The sequence below is a fragment of the Amblyomma maculatum genome, chromosome 7 (assembly GCF_055883805.1).
Source record: "Amblyomma maculatum isolate TAMU_Amacu chromosome 7, ASM5588380v1, whole genome shotgun sequence".
Classification (NCBI taxonomy): Eukaryota; Metazoa; Arthropoda; class Arachnida; order Ixodida; family Ixodidae; genus Amblyomma; species Amblyomma maculatum.
The window spans coordinates 51,457,597-51,472,987 of record NC_139350.1 but is presented as its reverse complement, the minus strand read 5'-3'; the positions used below and the strand labels follow the sequence as shown (position 1 = coordinate 51,472,987).

Below are 15,391 nucleotides of genomic sequence, written 5' to 3'. Positions count from 1 at the left end.
TCGCTCGACAAGCTTTGTCGCGCCCAGTACTTCTCCTCCATTTACTTGAAGAGCGGGTACTGACAGATTGAGGTCGATGAGCGGGACTGCGAAAAAAAACAACTTTTGTCACCCCAGATGGACTGTATGAGTTTAAAGTGCTGCCATTCGGCCTATGTTCAGCGCCGGCTACTTTTCAGCGCATGATGGACACCGTTCTTGCCGGCCTCAAATGGCAAATCTGTTTAGTTTATCTCGACGACGTCGTGTTCTTTGAAACCTTTGGAGAACACCTCGAACGCATTCGCGCAGTATTAGATGCCCTCCGGTCAGCTGACTTGACGCTCAAGCCCGAGAAGTGCCACTTTGGCTACAAAGAGTTGAAGTTTCTCGGTCATCTTGTGAATGCCGCAGGCGTTAGGCCAGACCCCCACAAAACTGCCGCTGTTGGCAAATTTCCCGTTCCTGCCACGAAGAGGAGTTTAAAACGTTTCCTGGGTTTATGTGCGTACTACCGCCGCTTCATCGCCGAATTTTCCAAGATAGCCGCACCCCTCACCCGCCTCACGCGGGGTGATACACAGTTCGTGTGGGCCGCCGAGCAACAGGAGGCTTCAGCGGCGCTGCGCAGACGACTGCAGACTACCCCTGTTCTTGCGCACTTTGGTGAAGACGCTGCCACCGAAGTCCACACCAACGCCAGCAACATCGGTCTTGGCGCTGTACTCGTTCAACACCAAGCTGGCGTGGAAAGGGTCATTGCGTATGCCAGCCGCACGCTCTCCCGCGCTGAAACAAATTATTCCACTACGGAAAAGGAATGCCTCACGGTTGTGTGGGCAACTATGAAATTTAGGCCTTACCTTTATGGCTGCGCGTTTAAAGTCGTTACTGACCACCATTCTTTGTGCTGGCTGGCCAATCTCCGCGACCCATCGGGGCGCCTAGCACGATGGAGCCTTCGCCTTCAAGAATTTGATTACTCCATTGTGCACAAATCTAGTCAGAAGCACAAAGATGCTGACGCGCTCTCGCGGGCACCTGTCGGATTTGTCGATAACGTCATGGATGACAGAGGTTTTCTTGGACTAGTGAATGCCTCAGACATAATGACCCGACAGCGAGCTGACCCAGACCTTCGTCCCCCGCCAGTTTGGAAGGCACCTGTCTGCATTCTGTCTTCGGAATGGCGTTTTGTTAAAAAAAAAAAAAAAACTCCAGCACTGTTGATCGAGCGCACCTCCTTGTCGTGCCGGCCGACTTTCGCGACGATATCCTTTTTGCTTGCCACGATGAGCCCACCTCCGGCCACTTGGGCTTTGCACGCACACTCGCTCGAGTTCGTCAAGCCTATTATTGGCCTAAACTTTCTGACGCCGTCCATCGCTACGTCAGAGGCTGCCGCGAGTGTCAACGTCGATAGGTGCCTCTTCTCAAGCCCGCGGGTTTGTTTCAACCTATTATTCCACCTCGGACGCCGTTTGACCAAGTCGTCATCGACCTACTGGGCCCATTTCCGCTGTCATCGATGGGTAACAAATGGATTATAGTCGCGACTGACTATCTCACACGTTATGCGGAAACCAAGGCAGTGCAGCGGGGTACATCAATTGAGATCGCTCAATTCTTTATGCAGCAAATCGTGTTGCGTCATGGCGCACCGTCCCTAGTCGTAACCGATCGAGGCACCGCGTTTACGGCACAGCTCATGCACGACGTGCTCGAGCTTAGTCATACCAGCCACCGAAAAACTACTGCATATCACCCGCAGACGAATGGCCTCACGGAGAGACTCAACAAAACCGTCGCCAACATGATCGCAATGTACATAGACTCGCAGCACAAAAACTGGGATGAAATTCTCCCCTACATCGCATATGCCTACAACACGGCCACTCAAGAGACGACGCGTTTTGCACCATTTCGCCTAGTCTACGGACGTGACGTTCAGACGATGTTGGATGCCATGCTTCCCAGTATGCTGCACAGATGATCATCTACTCACGCCAGACGCCGAGTAGTTTGCTCAGCGCGCTGAGGAAGCACGCCAACTTGCCCGCATTCACATTCAGCAGCAGCAAGGCACGGATGCACGCCGCTACAACCTCGGTCATCGACACGTCGCATACCATCCTGGAGAGAAAGTTTGGGTGTGGACCCCGGTGCGTCGGCCCGGCTTGCGTGATAAACTGAGTTCCCGTTACTTCGGACCTTACGAAGTTATGCGCCGAGTCACAGAAGTGACATACGAAGTTCTTCTAGTGGGCACTGTGCAGCCCTCGCGTCGGCAACCACGCTCCGAGGTCGTGCACATTGTCCGCATGAAGCCCTATTTCACGCGATAGTGCGCTATGCGCTTGTTTCGTTGTCGCGTAGGACACCTTACCCCGCCTCCGTTATCTATGCTGTCCATGTGCTGATCTTAGTTTTCGCTTATATTGGCCATGGCTCGCGCTCCGTCCCTTATTTAATTTTTTTTTAGAGGGGGAGTAATGCCACCTGGTGTCCCCATGTTCTTGATGCGCCTGGAAGAAGAGGACACTGAAGTTGACTCGCGTGTTGTGCGCCGAACTTTGCCTGTTGGTACAGCTTCGTCTCGTCGTTTTAGTCACGTCTAGCCCTGTTGTCCGTGACAATGTTATATTTATCTGAAGTAATTTTTTCTAGGCTGGGGGCCTTCTCTCGGAACAGTGCCCAATTGGCTAAATGCAGCTTCCAGCGTCGCTGCTTGGATGGGATGATTTGTGGTGAAGATGTTAGATTGATTAGTACGGTAAGTAGTCACTTCCATATGGATTATCTAAAACGTCCCATTTAAAATCTGGAAAAATAGAGGGTGAGCTGAGAGATAAATCAATACAGGTCATTTTTCCTGAACTAGATGAAGAGTAGGTTGGTTTTCCGGTGTTAAGGAGAAAAATATTATTACACAGTATAAAGTCCTCTATGTCTTCGTCTCTCGTATCTGTGTTTCTACTGCCCCAAAGGATGGAATGTGCATTAAAATTTCCTAATATTAAAAATGGCTCTGGAAGCTGCTTTAAAAGGTCTTCTAATTCATGAATACTAAATTTAACGTGTGGCTCTAAGTATATGCAGCACACAGTTATTGTTTTAAAAGCCTGTAAGGTCACCGCTATAGCTTCAAACTTAGTTTTATGTTTGTGTTCTCGAACTGCTACTCCATTTTTTACTATTATGGCAACGCCACCTGAGAGCCTGCTCTCGGTCGCGACGGAAGACTGAATAGTTTTTGAGTATGTTCTGATGTTTGTGACCTAAATTTGTTCCTTGCAAGCACAAGACTAGTGGTAAGTGAGTGCACGTACTTTATGTCATTCATATTATTTAAAGGTCCTCTGCAGTTCTATTCTATAGAAGCCATTTTGTCTTAAATGAGTAGAGAAGGCTAAATTTTGTTTTCGGGCCCTCCGATTTGGGGCATCTCTTTTTTTTTTTTTGTTGATCCAAGTAGCTGCGCCGGCCGTCTGACATCGACGGCACAGGACTGCCATGGCTTGTGTCCATTGCGTCTTCTGACACGCTGGACGCCCGTGCGTTTGTGTTTGCGCTCACCGCATGGTGAGAGGCCTTGGGGCCGGCTGACCTGGGGGTCTGCGCAGCCTGTTTTTCTGGTGGTGGCGCAGCGCTGGCCGCAGCCACCAGGGGCACGGATGGCCCTGCTCCCGGTTCACTATGTGAAACCTGGGCAGGTACCAGGATCTGCTGTGGCTCAGTGCCCTGTTGCGCCACAACAGAATAGGCAGGTTTATTTGAAAGAACACGATTTCGTGCTTCCCGGAAAGTTATGTTTTGTTTGACCTTGATGATAATGATTTCCTTTTCTTGTTTTCACATTGGACATGTGCGTGAATAGGCAGGATGACTACCCTCATACTTGACACACAAATGTGGCTGAACCTCACATTTCTGGCAATCGTGTCATGGGAAGCACATTTTGCACATCTCTGCTGGCTGAGAGCCGTGACCATAGCGTTGGCATTTGAAGCAGCGGCGAGTATTTGGAATATATTTCCCGAATTGAAGTTTCAGATAGTTTATTTCGACTGATGCGGGGAGGATGCTTTGTGCAAATGTCAGGACTAGGTGCTTGGTTGGAATTTCTTTGTCATCATGCCTCATTTTTATCCTATACAGATCTGTTACGTTTTGTTCTTTGAGGCCCTCTAGCAGTTCCTCTTCAGTCAGGTATCTGAGGTCGTCATCAGAGATAACTCCGCGGACAGTGTTCAGAAAACGGTGTAGACTAATGGTCACTGGGATTTCGCCAAAAGAATTCAATGCGGCCACTTTTTCGTGCTGATGATTATAGAAGATTTCCAATAGAATTCTCCGTTTGGAAGTTTCTTCACGTTGTAGCACTGACCTATTACTTCTGTCAGTGTCTTGGTCACTATGAAAGGTGAGATTTGTCTAGCCGTTTTCTCAGCGTTGTCACTGTGCACCACATGAAATCGTGGGAACCTGTTTAGATTTTTCAGGAAGAATTTGGAAGTTTCGTCGGTGCGACCCCTTTTTCAGGTTCGATCATGTGAGATTAAAACCATAAAAATAGTGTTGTTCGGCCAGGGTGGCGGCCACCCACTACAGAGCCCAACAAGGGGACGGGACAGGAGCTTCCGAGAAAGTCCAGCCCACGCCAGCCTTACACCCTGACTATAACCAAATATGGCATAACACAGGGTGGTTAGCTACACAAGGTTAACCCTTGCCGCCTGGAAAATGAAAAATCCAAGAAAAGAGGAGGAGACAGGACCGTTGTAAGAAAGAAGACAGGAAAGCAAAAGATGGAGGGGAGGTATATGAAAAGGCGACTGCCGATTAACTCCGGTCGGGTCAGGCCGAAGGTGCCGTCTATGGGAAGCGTGGGCCACCCTAGTGAAAAAAGCCATATGAGTCACAATAACCTCGTACAAAGTTCTCATACTAAACTCATACAAATGTGATACAATCTCATATATTTCCCATACGTTGAATGAGATTGGTATGATATGATATGATATGAGATTTGTACGAGTTTAGTATGAGTTAAGTATGAGAATTTATATGAGGTTATTGTGACTCGTATAGATTTTTTCACTAGGGCAAAGTGGTGTGTTGCCTCAGCCGAGGAGCCTAAAAGGTCCAAACACTCGGCATCGGCTCAACCACCAGGATCCCCTTTTCCCCAGACACGGCGATGCCACGCACGGCTAAGCGCGGGTGCTCGGGGTCCATGATGCCGCACAAAACACGCAAACATCTGCTTTAGCAGATGCCCCCTGCGGGGTGAGAAGGAAGCGCCCGGCAGATTTTCGGGCTGCAGTTGCTACTAGAGAAGAGACACACCTGTCCGACGACAACGCTGGCCTTCTCAAGGTATCACTGCCATATTGAAAACTGCCTGCGGCAGTCCACCGTTTCCGTCATTTAGCAAGTCTGCTACGGCTTATAAAACCTACGTGTCAGCTTCAGTGACATAGCGTGCGGATATTGGCCCGGTGGAGCGGCGTAGTGTGAGCGCAAGATACTCGAACTATAAAAACACACATAGTGGATAGCTCAGGGATTAGACCATATCTGCCGATCTTTGCCTGCGCTGACATCGGACCACCTTTAGCGTGTTAATTCCATCGAAACACGATCGTCGTGGCTGCTGGTCAGAGAGCCGAGCGCCTATAATCATTATTGAGCCATCGCAGCGGGGACGTTTGCAAGCAGCCGCATAGGAAACGGTACTGCGAGTTTCGTCACAAAAATAAAAAAATGTGATTTTCTGGAAGCAATGAAAATTCAATAAAAGAAGTGTAGCCAGATACCCATTGACAGCAACATGTTAGCTTTCACACTGACGGAATTTAATCTGTCCTGAATTAGACATAGCATGCTGTATGCACATTTCACTGCATGCAGAGTGTGTCACACATTGTGGCAGATGCATCAATTACCTCGCTTAAATAATAAAAAAAAAACCTGTCGGTATAATTCTCCTTGGTTTCTGAGCATATTGCATAAAAGCATTTTATAAAAGTAGCAACACTGTTCGTCTGATGCAGGTACACATCACACCACAATGTCAGAATTGTGAAACAAAATTTGTCATGCGCAGTCTAGTTCCTTTGCTACTGTTCCTCAGAGGAGAGAAGGGTGAAGAGGTCGGCTAGAGGAATGCCTCCATATATACTATTTGACGTTTGGGAAGTGAAGGAACAGACATGAAGAGTGAATATGATATATGATGCCTTACTACAATGAGCTAGATGCAGTATGGAAACCATTTTCTTGAAGTAGTTGTTATTGTAATGTAGTATTCATGCACACATTAACAAGTGAACATGCCACACAAAGCCCGAACCTGTCTGGGTGAAGCAAAGGAGACAAAGGAAACCACGCGTGACAGTAAAAAGTAACAGCAACACAAGAAAAGCAGAAGCACTCACAGGGACAATATTAGACAAAAAGAGGCATGAATTGCAAGGCTGATGTGGCGCGTGGCACATTATTTTTAGGAGAGACAGCAACACAAACGGGTGATGTTCTGGGTTTTTTGACAAAGGTTCATTAATGCCAGGTGATAATACTGGATGATTTGTATTGGCTTTGCTATCCCCTGTGTGCTCTTCCAGCAATGTCTCATGTTCAATGTGCAACTGTCTAACATCCACTCTCTACACTCATGACTCAAAGGCATGCTCAAATGAACCTCACCTGAATATAGGCATAAATACGGGAATAAAGCATGGGATTTACTTTTCCGATATTCTGATTGCATATCACTGGAGAACTAAACATGATGGCTTGTTTAAATGAGCGTATGATTTATATTTAGTGTGTCTTGTATGCATGTTTTTTCCAACAGGCTGCAGTATAGATTCTGTCCTTTATTTTGGCAAAACATACACACTTTAAGAGACCCGCTACTCACGTAACACATTCCTTGCAACTTCCAACAGCTTATCATTGACTAACAATTGGTGTACCATTTGCTTTCAGTACTTTTTTGTTGTTTTTTTATACATGCACCTGACATGAAGCCTTGATGATAAGAAAAATTGAAAATTACGATATACAAAACAATACGAAATTTATTTACTGCACTCCAGACTCTACAATACACAGCCTAAAATGGAAGGCTGTCACACATTCAAGTAATTACAGTATTGTTGTACAGCTCATCGCCGAAGAAGAAAAATTAGTTATACAAAGCAAGGGAACACAAGATAGGGTCAAAAACCCATTCTCCCAGTGTTTTTCCCAAGATAACCTCAGCACCAGCAAAGCAAGCACCCACTGTTTTACCAATAAGTACCCAACACCACTGAGGATTGGTCCCCAAATGCTCAAATCACTAGGCTGCAACTACAGTCAAGGGATGCTATGCATTCTGCAATATTACTAGTATGAAAGATTATGGAACTCAACGTCATTGAAAGGGTAGTCAGCACCTGGGACAGAGCAAGCATTCCCTGATTCTTTTATGGACAGAGAAATGGTAGTTATAGAGTGTGTAAGAATGATTTTACCAATGCATAAATGCCTGCCACACCTAGAATACTCTCTTTATGCAGTCCATCAAAAAGCAGAAATGTTTGTCTCAGGAAGACAACAAGCCTTAGACATTATTTCAGCAGTAACCCAATGTGACGGCAATCAGGCAAAACAGCACAGCACTTGAAAACTTCATGCTCTAAGAACAATTGTAGGGACATGCAAGCTCTGCATTTACCGCTGACACGGCAGCTTTTATGGCTCCTGTCTGCAGATTCTCGTTTGTGCGAATTGACTTTGCTACTGCTAACACCTAGTCTTTATTATATGATGCATATTCAGTAGCATACACTTGTAAGCTACCCAATTATCTGGAAGACCACTTGTCTAGATACCTATAAACCCCACTCTAACCAAGCCGCACAGATGTGTTTTCATGGCCGAAGGGTAGCTTGTCTTACTTGTCACCCAAAGATTCTGCAAGGTATAACACCTCACATATCCATCTCAAAGGTGAAGCCAGAGATGTCACACAACCCATGGACCATTGAGCACTCAGCCATGTCACCTGCCAGATACATGCCGAAGTTTTTTCACTCAAAATGTCGAATTTTCTGCAGAAGAGAGGCTTTAACGCTGCGGCATCAAAAAAAGCAAGAAGCCAAGAGCTGAACATCTATGCTACATTAGACTGCTGGCTCAAAAGGCATGTGACTGGGGTGCCAACAGCCAAGTTATAGATGCAGCTGTGGCAGAGGCTGTACCACAGAAACAACAGATGAATTGGTCAATTTAAAATGAAATCGCTTTGTTCACTAATTGTTCAATACAAAAAGAAAGGCTCACATATGGATAGTATGATGTCTACTGTGTTCAGTAGAATTAAACCTTCATGAAGTTATCTTTTTAATGCGATCTTCTTAAAAGTATATTGTGGTGTTCAGTTCAATTTGGCTGTACACACAGCAGACATGCAAAATATGAAACACATTCTGAGGGTTAAATCCAGACTAGACAGTGCAAACAGGATTACTGAAGCTGACATAATCGGGAAAGCATAGGGATACTAGATAAGGCAGATGCCCCTTCCTTAAAATTCTCGATTTAAAGCTGACAAAGAACAATCAAGATAAGGCTACAAAAGCAACTAACAGAAAATAAAATAATGAAGAAGCAGTCATACACAGCTGCAATCATTTGATAAACATCTCGAGTGATGAAGCCATGTTCCAGCGGCTTGGAGCATGAATATGTAAGCTTTACCAACCCTCTTTTAACAATAATGTGAGTGCCGGACGGCATGCGGCAACAGCAGCAATGTGTCAAGAAGCAACTGGCCCAGATAGCAGTTGCATAATAGGGGTATGGAAGGCCTGCACACGACGCTATCATGGAGGGAGATATTTTATGGAAAAGATATGTTGCAATGCACAAAAGGAGCGAAGCATTTTCCAGAGCTGCAGTCAAAAGTTTATGAAGGACCTTGTCAAATTTTTTTAATTTCATTCCTGCACCTGTGCTCACTATTGTGACTATGGGTTGCATATTGTAACATGCAGAGCCGCCTTCAAAAGCTTTTGCCAGTGAGTGCACGCACATCAATATTACCTAGTAACAAAACAGAGAAGTCAATAGTTGCCTTTGTAAAAAAACTGAAGAAACAAACATGTTCATTGATAGCCGAGCCACACAAATGGTGCAGAGGTTAAACAGGTTATCTCGGACCTTGCTTAAAATCATCTAACAGCATCAGTAATTGCAGTGAAGCAAAGTGAAAATGACAAATTTCGCAAAAGCGGAATCTAACATCGCCAAAATGGGTCGACAAGCTGGCGGGGGTCTCATTTTTCGTGCATACAACAACGAAAGACAATGACCACCAAATACCTTGCATAACAAAAAAAAAAAATCTGGCGCACAAATTTTCCCTAGGAAAACCAGTTTATTGCTGTTTAACTATATGCTGCATATGAAAGAAGCAATTGAGAACAAACCCAAAGGCAGCCAAATATGAAGAAACACAGCTGGCTTCACTCTGCAGTTTGTGGAAAAACACAATGGGCATCTCGCGTTTTAACCATAGTAGCGCACATGATAGGTGTGAAGGAATGGACTCTGCTATGGTAAGCGACTGCAGACACATCCGCCAGGGTGTGTGTATGTCAAATATTATCACTGAAGTAGTACACCACAGACTGCCTGCTTGCCACAAACACCAAAGTGAATTGTGAAGTATTGGTGCTTGCACGTCCTACTCAGAATGGTCCTTCTGGAGGTAGAAGGAGAACGTTTTTGTACCTTCCTGTTTCAATAACAAGAAGCACCTAATAAAATGCACACTGAGTTCAAGCTGAACACAGCACTTGTCAAATACACTCAATATGTATACAGATGGTAGACAAAAAATTATAGCACCAAAGAAAGGTGAACTTGATTTTTGCACATGCTATCAACAAAATGTACATCACAAATATGGTTATATCCCAAAACCACAGAAACCATTAAGACTTCGACAGCTTCTCAGCAGTATGCTACCGAACATGAAGCACTAAGAATGTGAGCATTGATCACTTGTAGCATATATCAAAATCGTGACAGCGAGTGCAAATTCCAAGTGCAGGTGATCAAGTTATTCCTGTCCGAGTTAATATAAATGATGCATGTCCTCTTCCTTGTACTTGTTGGTATTCCTGCTGTGACTACCACTTGCAGGTGGCATGTCATGTGATCTGTCGCATACTACAAGCTGTAACGATCTTCAAAAAGAGCTTCTGTCCATACTGCATAGCACTTCACATCTGATGTGGCCGTCCAGGGACAAGGCGGGACCTTCCAGATTATACAAGCCTAGCAGAGAGGTTAATGATGTTGAATATGGCTTCAGGACTTCTCACTACATGATGACTTAGGCTGGGAGTGCTGCAACGGCTGCACGAGGTCCACACAATCGCCTGCAAAAGAACACAATGTTTAGTGCCTAAATTATAAGCAAATAAAATTTCATACAAGCATGACACAGGACTCGGGAACATTCAAAATCATGAAAGTTGTAAGCCAAGCTGCGGTAAAGTCTAAACTATGAATGCAAGAAATGGTAAATGCAAAACCAATCACCTAAGTGAACACTTTTCGTAACATACAGACGGCTTGGTGGCGGACATTGTAGACTGATTGCAATGGTTAACCTTTTTCTGGCAGTTAAAGGAACGACTTATATCAGGCGATTTCACTTAATTTTCCTTTCTCGGTCGTCGAAATCACAAGCCAAGAAATCGTGACAACTACGTGCACACTGAATATTTTTTTTACATTCTTGCAGTGTAGGGAAGTTGCAAATTATAATGCGCTGTAGATATTAGGCAGTAAAAAGCAACGTAAAATGCTGATTAAATATGTCAGATTCGCCGCATGCGTCTTGCAACTATTCCTTTCATATTCAGCCATTTGCCGCCTGCGTAAAACTTGAATGCGAATGACGCTGTATGAACAGTCACCTTTGCAGGTGCTGCTCGACCTTTCTCGACGTGCTGCACCATTTCCAGCAGATTGACTGCGTTGCCTTGCTGGTCGACACCCATCGAGAAGCCCAACACATTCCGGGAGCTCGTTGCTCGGCAGCACGAATACCTTTCCCAGACGGCCACTGACGTCCGACGGACAACCGAACTCGGCCGCAACTCGGCGGCCGATTTCGGACGTCCGCCGGAATTCCGGCGTACGTACGAAAGCGGATGGTCGAATCCGTTCGCCCAGCGGACAGCCGCCGTACGTCATAGAGTTTCTTACTCTTACCTAGAGGGAAAGCTGTGCTGCCGTCTATGGGCGTGTACATGGAGTTTGCAGACGGCCAGTTCAGCCACCATGGGCGCTCAAAGCATCATGGGCCGGTGAGCTACCGAGTGCAGAACTACAACTTTTGGCCAAAACTAATGCAAAGATAAACGTTGTTCTACCGTAAATATTGTCCTAAGATTGAATATTGTGACTATAAATTACAAAAAGAGAGATGAAACAGAATGCCAGTGTGAGATTTATCCAATATAAGCGATGGCCTTTCTCCTATTGGCTTAGTTTTGAGCAGCACAAATACCAATATTTCGCACTTAATAGGCAAACTTCGAAATAGAAAAATGTTATGAAAATATTTATCGTTGTGCCATCACTTAAGGAAGTTTTTAGTGGCATTTCGGGAAACAGAAACCATTTATTGGCGACGTCTGCTTTTGCGCCTTCGCTACTATGGCTTTCGCGGTCTATGTACGCACCTTCAGATGATGATGATAACAAAAAAAAACATTGCAGTAACGCCACTCCACGTACTCGAAAAAAACCGACTGTCCCGCAACAAGTAGCACATCGGCCCATGATTCTTAGTGCGCCCATGGTGGCTGAAGTGCAGCGCCCTCAGCTTTCCCTCTAGTTAGTGTAAGGAACTCTATGCCGTACGTCCGCCACTGGATTTGCTTTTACACAGCTATGATATAGTTTGTAGTCGTCGTGCTCGTCTGAACTGCGTATAAATCAGTAATGCCGTCAAGTCTGCATTATATGATGCCAGAGCGAATCGATGCGATAGAAAGCGTTTCCATTAAACAGTTTTTTTTTTATTTTCCGCATGTTTCATCGTTGAATTCTTCCATCAAAAATTTTTGATTAAAAGTTAAATGACCATTAAACATTTTTCTATCATGATGCTTCGGTGAAATTTTAATCAGTGGCTGAATAGACGCAGCAAGCTCAAAAAGAACGAAACCGAACTATCCTAAAAAAAATCTGAAATCAGCCAATCCAATTCACCTGACAAGTTGAAGTTTAGTCATGGAAGATGGCTTCACGTTTCCGTGTTTTGCATTTTCTGCGCAGTTACAAATACCTACGGCTGTAATGCACTGCTAGCATTGTTTTTGCTGTGGCTTAGTGCGGCTGGCACACTTTGTTCACCCGCCGATTCCAAAGTAAGTATTTCACCGAACTTTTGCTTCTTTAGTGGAACTTTTCGATGCACCGATAGTGGTGAGCTTTTGGGTACAGCTCTGTACAGCAGCCGAACGGTCGAGTGTTTTAGGCGAGACTGACAGGATGGCTCCGCGCCGACTAACTAAAGTGCAGCCTCAAGTCTGAGGGTCATCTTTCTCGGCATTACTGGACGCTGCGCCAGTAAGCCGGGCAACTTCTCTGTCTGATAAAAGAGTGCCTGCCCGAGCTTTAAACCATGCGCAACGTGCTGAGTTGTAAAAACTATACGAGAAAACTTTTGCACTCCTCGAGCCTATCGTGCGACATGCCTACACTTGTGAAAACGTCGCGTTTTTTTTTTTTAATGGACAGCCGCTGATCTTTCTCTCTCGAGCTTTACGGCAACTAGATTTTCTAGAAGGAACGGCTGTAGCTACTAAATAACTAAAGGTTTAGTACTCTCCTTCAGCTTTGACAAACCAGGACAGCACCTTGCGCATGTTGGTTATGCATGTGGGACCGAACCGCGCACAACAACCGGACAAGGGATGAGAGAAAAAAAAAAAGAAGTCAACACTTGTCTTTTTCTTGACCCGTTGTTCTGCGCTGTTCTGGCACGAATTTGACATACCGCCGCCGCGATACAGTTGGGCTGTGAGCTCTGGTGCCTGCAACGCCTTCTTTTATGCAAAACAGGCATACTGGGAGGCCATGCAAGCCGCGGGCTCAAAAAAAAAAAAAACGAGTTGAGCAAAAGTGAGATGAAAACAAAATTGTTGTTGCTTTGTCCTTACAGATATTCAAAGGCTCCTCAGAACTTCACTGCATTATTGACAGCGAGATAATGCCAAAGCTACACTAGAGCCATGCAGCACCTTATAGTGCATGATACTGAGCTTATGTCTCGCACTGAAAGCTCTTACCATGTTCTTAGATTATCATATTAAAGTAGCTTTAAACCTATGCTTGTTAATACAGTGATAGCCATAAATTGAATCTAGGGCATCATGCTCACATACAAGGCTTCTGATAACCGCTGGTCACATGATGTGGGCTATAGCAGAAACCTGTACCTGGTCATCTTACAAGCATTTGTGCAATTGATGCTTTTAATGTGTTGTAAAAGTTTTTGTGTTCTGTTTCTGTATGGGAATGCTTTCTTTATTGAAGGCTAACATTTGGCTTGCTACAGCAAAACCTCTACCTAAGTCATCCTAAAAACAGCACTGCAGTTGGTGCTTTTAGTGTGTTGTAAAAGTATTTGTGTTCTGATTCTGTATGGCAATGCTTCTCTCATTGAAGACTAGTATGAGGCTTCCAAAAAGGTTTCAGATGCCATTTGCTGTAGCCGATTTCGTAGGCCAACAGGAAGCAGCACTTTGAACATGGAAAACTGTCATCCACGGGGGAAAAACAGCAACGTCCCTTTGCATTCTCATTTCTTTGGTATGGCTAAAAGTGAGTATTGTACCATTATCTATATTATTAATATTGAATCATGATTGTCAGTGTTGAAGTTGTTTGAGCGTGATGATTTTAAACACACAGGACATCCCTTCGACATTAGGTTTTAGCTTGTTTACATGTAGGATGTAGAACTGGTTTCAACAAACTTTATGCAGCAAATTCTTTTTACATTGTCCACCATGTTACTTTTTGTCATTGCCCATTGAAGTAAATAACCAGTATTTTACGTTTACACAGTCGTCCACTCTTAGCTTGAATGGGAATGTGTGGCATGCAGTTTGCAAAATAGCAATGCATACGTCACAGCCATGCATCAAGGCTAAGTGGCTTGTGCGTAGAGGGTCCAGCCGCTCCAGCTTCACGTCATCTGCCTCTTTGCTCCGGTGTGCAGACGTGCATTGAGGCAAAGTGGTTTATGTGTAGAGAAACCAGGAGCTTCTTTGTCACATCTGGCTGTTTGTTACGGTGTGCAGATGCGCATCGAGGCAAAATGGCTGATGTGTAGAGGGACCAGGAGCTGCTGCTTAACGTCCTTCGCCTCTTTACTACAGTGCACAGCCGTGCATTGATGCTAAGTGGCTTGTGCATGGAGGGCCCAGGAGCTGCAGCTTCACGTCTGCCTCTTCGCTCAGGTACGCAGGTGCGTATTGAGGCAAAATGGCTTATGCATGGAGGGACCAGGAGCTGCTGTGTGGCATAGTCTGTATATTTGCTATGGTGCGTATCGAAGTACAATGGGGGGGCTCATGTGTAAAGGTACCATGAGCTGCTGCGTCATGTCGTCTGCCTCTTTACTATGGTGCGCCGGCATGCATCAAGGCAAAGTGGCTTACGCATAGAAGGACCAGGAGCTGTTGCTTCACATCTGCTATGATGCGCAGCTGCGTATTGTGGGTGGTGGTGGAAAACATTGCCATCAGATACAAATACAGGAGGTTACTCACTAGCTGACCCTGAGGGGGCCTGTCCTGACAAAAACAAGGGGTCCCTAGTTTGGGACCCCAGTGGTGGTAGAGGGACTAGAGGCTGGTACTTCACGCTGTCTGCCTCTTCGCTACGGTGTGCAGCTGTGATGGATGCAGTGGCATCTCAAAAAGTGCATGCCACGCACTCGCATGTTCAGCCTGAGTGGACGACTGTGTACCTGCTATAGCTTTGTTATTCATAGAATAAACCTAGGCCAAGTTGGATAAATTATAGCTCACCTCATATGTGGTCAGCAAAGAAAAGCCACTCCGAAAATCTGATGCATTTACTGTCATAGGATTCTTATTCATATACATGCTACTGACAAGTCAGATTCTTCACCCTCAGAAATGCCAGAAAAATAACCGAGGGTGCGTCTGCAATAGTCTAGCTCGCTCTTTCTCCGCAGACTTGAGTCAGATGTGTGTTCCATTTTTGTGGGTGGGACAGGTGTGAATCTTTGATTTTAAGCTTGCAACAAGTATGTTATTGTAGTTTAAAGGCAAAACGGTACTAATAATCGAAGCCCCCCGTG

At 45.2% G+C, this 15,391-nt stretch overlaps 1 long non-coding RNA gene across 1 annotated transcript; it reads left to right on the top strand.

Annotated features, from left to right (window-relative positions):
• Positions 1-12,287: 12,287 nt before the first annotated feature.
• LOC146183173 (uncharacterized) lies at positions 12,288-15,117 on the top strand. Its single transcript, XR_014708474.1, has 3 exons — positions 12,288-12,422; positions 13,756-13,881; positions 14,364-15,117. It is a non-coding gene; the product is annotated as an uncharacterized LOC146183173 (long non-coding RNA).
• Positions 15,118-15,391: the final 274 nt, after the last annotated feature.